Source organism: Chlorocebus sabaeus, chromosome 10 (assembly GCF_047675955.1).
Source record: "Chlorocebus sabaeus isolate Y175 chromosome 10, mChlSab1.0.hap1, whole genome shotgun sequence".
NCBI classification, from domain to species: Eukaryota; Metazoa; Chordata; class Mammalia; order Primates; family Cercopithecidae; genus Chlorocebus; species Chlorocebus sabaeus.
Window position 1 is genome coordinate 64076674 of NC_132913.1, and position 7372 is coordinate 64084045.

Below are 7372 nucleotides of genomic sequence, written 5' to 3' on the forward strand. Positions count from 1 at the left end.
GATGGAAAGAATTGAGATATCAGCATGTTGCAACCTTCTAATGAATTAATGGCTCTGGACAGTGTTCACTAATGGCTGCTAAACACTAAAGAGAGACACTTAGACATTACGTACCTCCTAATAGAAGTGCAGAACACTATATATGCATTATTCTTGACAAAAAAAATAATTGAACTTGAATCTGGTCAAGCTTCTAAATCCAACTACCAATTTACAGCTTACAATGACATAGGAACATGTTAAACATCACAGGGATGCCATCAGCAAACCAAACTCTGGGAAATTCCAAGACAGCCAATTTCTTCAACAATAACTTAAACAAGTTGCAAAGGCGAGGTAGGAGATATGGTTGAGAAACTTATAATTTTTTTTGGCATGCAAACATTCATTTGACTTTATTTTAAAGGCAGAACAGAATCACATTCACTTTCTTAATACTATCGCTATAAACAGGCTGTATTTCGGAGCTCTAAATTCGCTTTGGAAATTTTTGAACAGTTGACTACTAGCAGCCCAGCAAGCTTTTTTCTTCCCTTCCAGGCTCTCCTGCACTTTAGTAGGGAGGAGGTAGTGTGTTGGTGACAACCGATGCTAAATAAATAGTGCGTGATTATGCTTGCCAAACCCTTTCCACCTCCTCCACAAGCAACAGGGAGCCTTGGCTTATTCTTTATCTAAAGTCTCTGAGTCAACAAGGAGGTTATCAGACACAGAGAATAGAGGGAAGCTTCTGTTGTAGATCATTGTAAACGTTAAGAATGGATGAACTTGGAGCTTAAGTGTTCAGTCCTTCTTTTGCTGACCAGAGAGAGGTATGCTAGCAAGAGAACTCAGATGCTTGGTCCATTGAAGCATCAGTGTAATATATTCAATTCCTTTGATTAAAAAGTGCTGGAAAAGCCATCTCTGGATGGAGCAGGGAAGTGAGTTGATTACAATGATGGTATTATAAAGGGCAAATCAAAGCAGCAAACAGCAGGCAATGCCCCTTTCCTCTTGAACTCCAACAATCAGTCCACTCCTGTCAGCTTTACAGACCAAGCAAACTCAGGTGGGAGAGCAGGGGATGATAACTGGGGCAGAAAAAGGAGAAGGCCTTTGTCCAGACCTGTGGACCACTTCAGATATTGTTGTTTCCCAGCACTGTGTGCTTTCTAGTCAAGGTGGTTATGGGGGATTCAAGGTTTAAGACTCCATTTTCTGGCCAGTGCAGTAAAATGGCATAAACAGCTGATCCTTTAGAGGTATACCATGCAGATGTCATGTTCCGTTCCAATTGCACCTTCCATGGTTTAGAGGCATAGATAGCTTTCCCACTGATGCTCAGCCACTTCCTAAAAGCAAAAAGCCTTTCGTGGAAGACAGGAACAGTTAGATTATCTTTAGCTTGTCCAATGTTGAGACGATAGTTGCCTCTTAAACTTGCAGTCTGAAGCAGTTCCAAAGCCATTTCAGATTCACTTGCAAAGTCAGACATTGCCATGTTGCAACCATTGACCCAGAATTTCTTGTCAGTGGTGGTACACGTCTCTCACTTGTGGTCTTGCAATCTCCCCAGCTTAAGTTTCTCTTGACAGTTGTAGTATTGTCCATGGTGACAGGAGCATTTCTGACCCCATCAGTCATTTACTACCTCTTCCTTGATAGAGCTATCATTGTAGAGCCAAGTTCAAATAAGTATCAGGACATGCTCACTTTATTAGACCAAATCATATCAGAAATCATATCAGACTTGTGCCTGTTAACAAGATCATATAGCCATGGCATTGTTATTTTCACCGCCAAAATGCTGTGTTTTGAAGCCATTTTTTTTAATCAAGTAGCTAAAGTGAATGGAACCATTCTAATAAGTGATGGAGTTCACAGTGTATGTTCCTCTTCCAGACAGTTGTTTCTAACTCACCAACCAAACTGGTAGGACCCCCATTGTCCTTAGAATCTAAGTTCTAAGACATGACACTCAGCCAGTTTGTGATGCTTTGTATCAGGACTACATACTTGGCCTCCAAATCCTGGAAGAGATTGGCCCACTTGTCCGTTCAGCTGGAAGAAGCCTCCTATGAACTGCTGCCCAAAGTCTGCATGGCTGAAGCCAGGCAGGTAGTGGTGATACATGAAGTGCTGATAGTGGATCTGTCTTCACCCTTCCAGAGCCACCAGCACCAAGAACACTCCCCAGTGCACAAACACTCTGAAATTGGCCTCGTCAAGTCAGTGTGGCAGCAGCCAGGAGTCCAGCCTCGGCCAGTCCAGAGTGTACCTGCCTGGAGCCCCAAGCACCCACATGGCAGCTCCACGCACCAGCAGCAGCAGTGGCAGCAGCGCGGGGGCCACTGCCAGCAACCTCATCTAGTGAGCCCTGGAAGCCTGCAAATTAACAGAGACTTTTACTCAATTAATCCTAATGAATAAACCTTGTTTGGATCTCAGTCAAGCAAACATACTTATGTTTGCCATGCTTTAAGGAAAGCAGTATGTTGTTCATGGAAGCAGATGGAATCTGTTGTGGAAAGCGGAAAGAAAAGAAGTTGGGGAGGCGGAGGGTGAAGGTTCAGGCCAAATGAGCTGGTGGTGGTACTTTTCACAACCTGTGTGGTGGTACTCATTACAACCTCGTTTATTATCCATGGTCTTCAATTTGCTCCTTGGGGAACTAGTTTGGTCTAAATAAAAGCTCAGAATAAGGATCCAGAAAAAGATTAGCTATATTAAGCCATGCACTCCAATTCAACTAGAGATAAAACAAGAGAGAAAGAAGGCATATCTCCAAATTCAATTCTCCTAGCTTCAGTTATGTTTTATGGAGAACTTATGTCATTCACAAAAGAGATGTAGTTTCCCCAGGGGAGACAGCAGGTGTACATTTTCTCTCAAGGTTATTTAATTGCTGTCAGGAAGACATATGATTAACAAAGCCAAATGCTGGAAATATGAAGTACAGACAATTTTAAAGTTGTTTATATAGTTGATTACAGTATATCATACAATGTGTTTATTTGCCATAAACCTGCCTATCACAAACTGTTTCCACACCTGTGTGTCTTCACTAAACTGCCTATTGCTTAGCTGTTTGTGAATTCCCAGCTATGTGGATGGCCAGCAGCTGGACAGGGGGCAGCTTCCACTGGTGGCCTCTCTGAGCCACCTCCAATGTATAAGCTTCACACCAGGGCTTTGCGCACTCCAATCTAGGGTTGAGACCTGCTGGCCCATTGTGTCCCTTGCTTTGATGACAGCCCTATGGAAGGAAATCAGTACAGAAATGAAGGGCCTTTGGGGTTCCTCGCTGTCCTTTATGACAATCCCACTGAATGTGAGGCCCACCATCTGTCATCTGTGGGATACTGTTCAGAGATAAGTAGGGAGTTGAGAGCAGACATTTAGAACTGTCAGAGCCACTTGGCAGCATGCATTTGTGTATGAATCTTAAAATTTTGAAAAGGGACTTGAGTTTTATACGTATTGGTTTTTTATTTCACTTTATGTTTATTACATTTTGCCAAATATCAGTCTGTGACTGATTAGAAGTAAAAAAACCAGAATTGATCCTTCACTACAGATAGTTTGAGATGCACTGGTATAGAGTGATGGCCCCAAAGCACGCTGCATCCCAGGGCTTTACCCTGACATTCGACAGTTCCAAGGGGACAGCAGATGGGAAGAATGTGATCCACAAGGATGGCTTTCGAAAGCATCTCTCAAAGGTGAGGAGCAAACACTCAATCTACTGCACATGTGTTAGCTTCATTCCAGGGCAAGGCAGACCTAACAAAACCAGCCCAGCTGACCCCTAGTCATGGCATAACTCTTAGGCCTTTCAATACTAGCAGTAGTAGTAGTAGTAATAGTAGAAGATGAAGATACAGCTAAGACTTATATAGGACTTATCTGTGGTCCAGGTTCTGTCCTAAATGCTTTGCCTTGGCAGCATGCGTTTCTGAGAAGGGGCAGAAAGTCGCTCTCTTTACACAGAGTCTAAGAAAGCTTATGTAGACAGGGGCGGAGCAAGATGGCGGAATAGGAACAGCTCCAGTCTCCAACTCCCAGCGCGAGCGACACAGAAGACCGGCGATTTCTGCATTTTCAACTGAGGTACTGGGTTCATCTCACTGGGGAGTGCCAGACGATCGGTGCTGGTCAGCTGCTGCAGCCCGACCAGCGAGAGCTGAAGCAGGGCGAGGCATTGCCTCACCTGGAAAGCGCAAGGGGGAAGGGAATCCCTTTTCCTAGCCAGGGGAACTGAGACACACAACACCTGGAAAATCGGGTAACTCCCACCCCAATACTGCGCTTTAAGCAGACAGGCACACCAGGAGATCATATCCCACACCTGGCCGGGAGTGTCCCACACCCACGGAGCCTCCCTCATTGCTAGCACAGCAGTCTGTGATCTACCGGCAAGGCAGCAGCGAGGCTGGGGGAGGGGCGCCCGCCATTGCTGAGGCTTAAGTAGGTAAACAAAGCTGCTGGGAAGCTCGAACTGGGTGGAGCTCACAGCAGCTCAAGGAAACCTGCCTGTCTCTGTAGACTCCACCTCTGGGGACAGGGCACAGTAAATAATAACAAACGCAGCAGCTCTGCAGACGCAAACGACTCTGTCTGACAGCTTTGAAGAGAGCAGTGGATCTCCCAACACGGAGGTTGAGATCTGAGAAGGGACAGACTCCCTGCTCAAGTGGGTCCCTGACCCCTGAGTAGCCTAACTGGGAGACATCCCCCACTAGGGGCAGTCTGACACCCCACACCTCACAGGGTGGAGTACACCCCTGAGAGGAAGATTCCAAAGCAAGAATCAGACAGGTACACTCGCTGTTCAGAAATATTCTATCTTCTGCAGCCTCTGCTGCTGATACCCAGGCAAACAGGGTCTGGAGTGGACCTCAAGCAATCTCCTACAGCTACAACCTACAGCTGAGGATCCTGACTGTTAGAAGGAAAGCTATCAAACAGGAAGGACACCTACACCAAAACCCCATCAGTATATCACCATCATCAAAGACCAGAGGCAGATAAAACCACAAAGATGGGGAAAAAGCAGGGCAGAAAAGCTGGAAATTCAAAAAATAAAAGCGCATCTCCCCCGGCAAAGGAGCGCAGCTCATCGCCAGCAACGGATCAAAGCTGGACGGAGAATGACTTCGACGAGATGAGAGAAGAAGGCTTCAGTCCATCAAATTTCTCAGAGCTAAAGGAGGAATTACGTACCCAGCGCAAAGAAACTAAAAATCTTGAAAAAAAAGTGGAAGAATTGATGGCTAGAGTAATTAATGCAGAGAAGCTCACAAACGAAATGAAAGAGACGAAAACCATGGCACGAGAAATACGTGACAAATGCACAAGCTTCAGTAACCGTCTCGATCAACTGGAAGAAAGAATGTCAGCGATGGAGGATCAAATGAATGAAATGAAGCGAGAAGAGAAACCAAAAGAAAAAAGAAGAAAAAGAAATGAACAAAGCCTGCAAGAAGTATGGGATTATGTAAAAAGACCAAATCTACGTCTGATTGGGGTGCCTGAAAGTGAGGGGGAAAATGGAACCAAGTTGGAAAACACTCTTCAGGATATCATCCAGGAGAACTTCCCCAACCTAGTAGGGCAGGCCAACATTCAAATCCAGGAAATACAGAGAACGCCACAAAGATACTCCTCGAGAAGAGCAACTCCAAGACACATAATTGCCAGATTCACCAAAGTTGAAATGAAGGAAAAAATCTTAAGGGCAGCCAGAGAGAAAGGTCGGGTTACCCACAAAGGGAAGCCCATCAGACTAACAGCAGATCTCTCGGCAGAAACTCTTCAAGCCAGAAGAGAGTGGGGGCCAATATTCAACATTCTTAAAGAAAAGAATTTTAAACCCAGAATTTTATATCCAGCCAAACTAAGTTTCATAAGTGAAGGAGAAATAAAATCCTTTACAGATAAGCAAATGCTTAGAGATTTTGTCACCACTAGGCCTGCCTTACAAGAGACCCTGAAGGAAGCACTAAACATGGAAAGGAACAACCGGTACCAGCCATTGCACAAACATGCCAAAATGTAAAGACCATCAAGGCTAGGAAGAAACTGCATCAACTAACGAGCAAAATAACCAGTTAATATCATAATGGCAGGATCAAGTTCACACATAACAATCTTAACCTTAAATGTAAATGGACTAAATGCTCCAATTAAAAGACACAGACTGGCAAACTGGATAAAGAGTCAAGACCCATCAGTCTGCTGTATTCAGGAGACCCATCTCACACGCAGAGACATACATAGGCTCAAAATAAAGGGATGGAGGAAGATTTACCAATCAAATGGAGAACACAAAAAAGCGGGGGTTGCAATACTAGTCTCTGATAAAACAGACTTTAAACCATCAAAGATCAAAAGAGACAAAGAAGGCCATTACATAATGGTAAAGGGATCAATTCAACAGGAAGAGCTAACTATCCTAAATATATATGCACCCAATACAGGAGCACCCAGATTCATAAAGCAAGTCCTTAGAGACTTACAAAGAGACTTAGACTCCCATACAATAATAATGGGAGACTTCAACACTCCACTGTCAACATTAGACAGATCAACGAGACAGAAAGTTAACAAGGATATCCAGGAATTGAACTCATCTCTGCAGCAAGCAGACCTAATAGACATCTATAGAACTCTCCACCCCAAATCAACAGAATATACATTCTTCTCAGCACCACATCGTACTTACTCCAAAATTGACCACGTAATTGGAAGTAAAGCACTCCTCAGCAAATGTACAAGAACAGAAATTATAACAAACTGTCTCTCAGACCACAGTGCAATCAAATTAGAACTCAGGACTAAGAAACTCAATCAAAACCGCTCAACTACATGGAAACTGAACAACCTGCTCCTGAATGACTACTGGGTACATAACGAAATGAAGGCAGAAATAAAGATGTTCTTTGAAACCAATGAGAACAAAGATACAACATACCAGAATCTCTGGGACACATTTAAAGCAGTGTGTAGAGGGAAATTTATAGCACTAAATGCCCACAAGAGAAAGCAGGAAAGATCTAAAATTGACACTCTAACATCGCAATTAAAAGAACTAGAGAAGCAAGAGCAAACACATTCGAAAGCTAGCAGAAGGCAAGAAATAACTAAGATCAGAGCAGAACTGAAGGAGATAGAGACACAAAAAACCCTCCAAAAAATCAATGAATCCAGGAGTTGGTTTTTTGAAAAGATCAACAAAATTGACAGACCACTAGCAAGACTAATAAAGAAGAAAAGAGAGAAGAATCAAATCGACGCAATTAAAAATGATAAAGGGGATATCACCACCGACCCCACAGAAATACAAACTACCATCAGAGAATACTATAAACACCTCTACGCAAATAAACTG

At 43.6% G+C, this 7372-nt stretch overlaps 1 long non-coding RNA gene across 2 annotated transcripts in view; it reads left to right on the forward strand.

Annotated features, from left to right (window-relative positions):
- LOC103217385 (uncharacterized) overlaps positions 1-2861 on the forward strand; it is a 54531-nt gene extending 51670 nt beyond the window's left edge. For both annotated transcript variants that reach the window (XR_005241512.2, XR_012094231.1), the window contains exon 5: positions 2152-2861. This is a non-coding gene — a long non-coding RNA (uncharacterized lncRNA). The remainder of the gene's footprint in view (positions 1-2151) is intronic.
- Positions 2862-7372: the final 4511 nt, after the last annotated feature.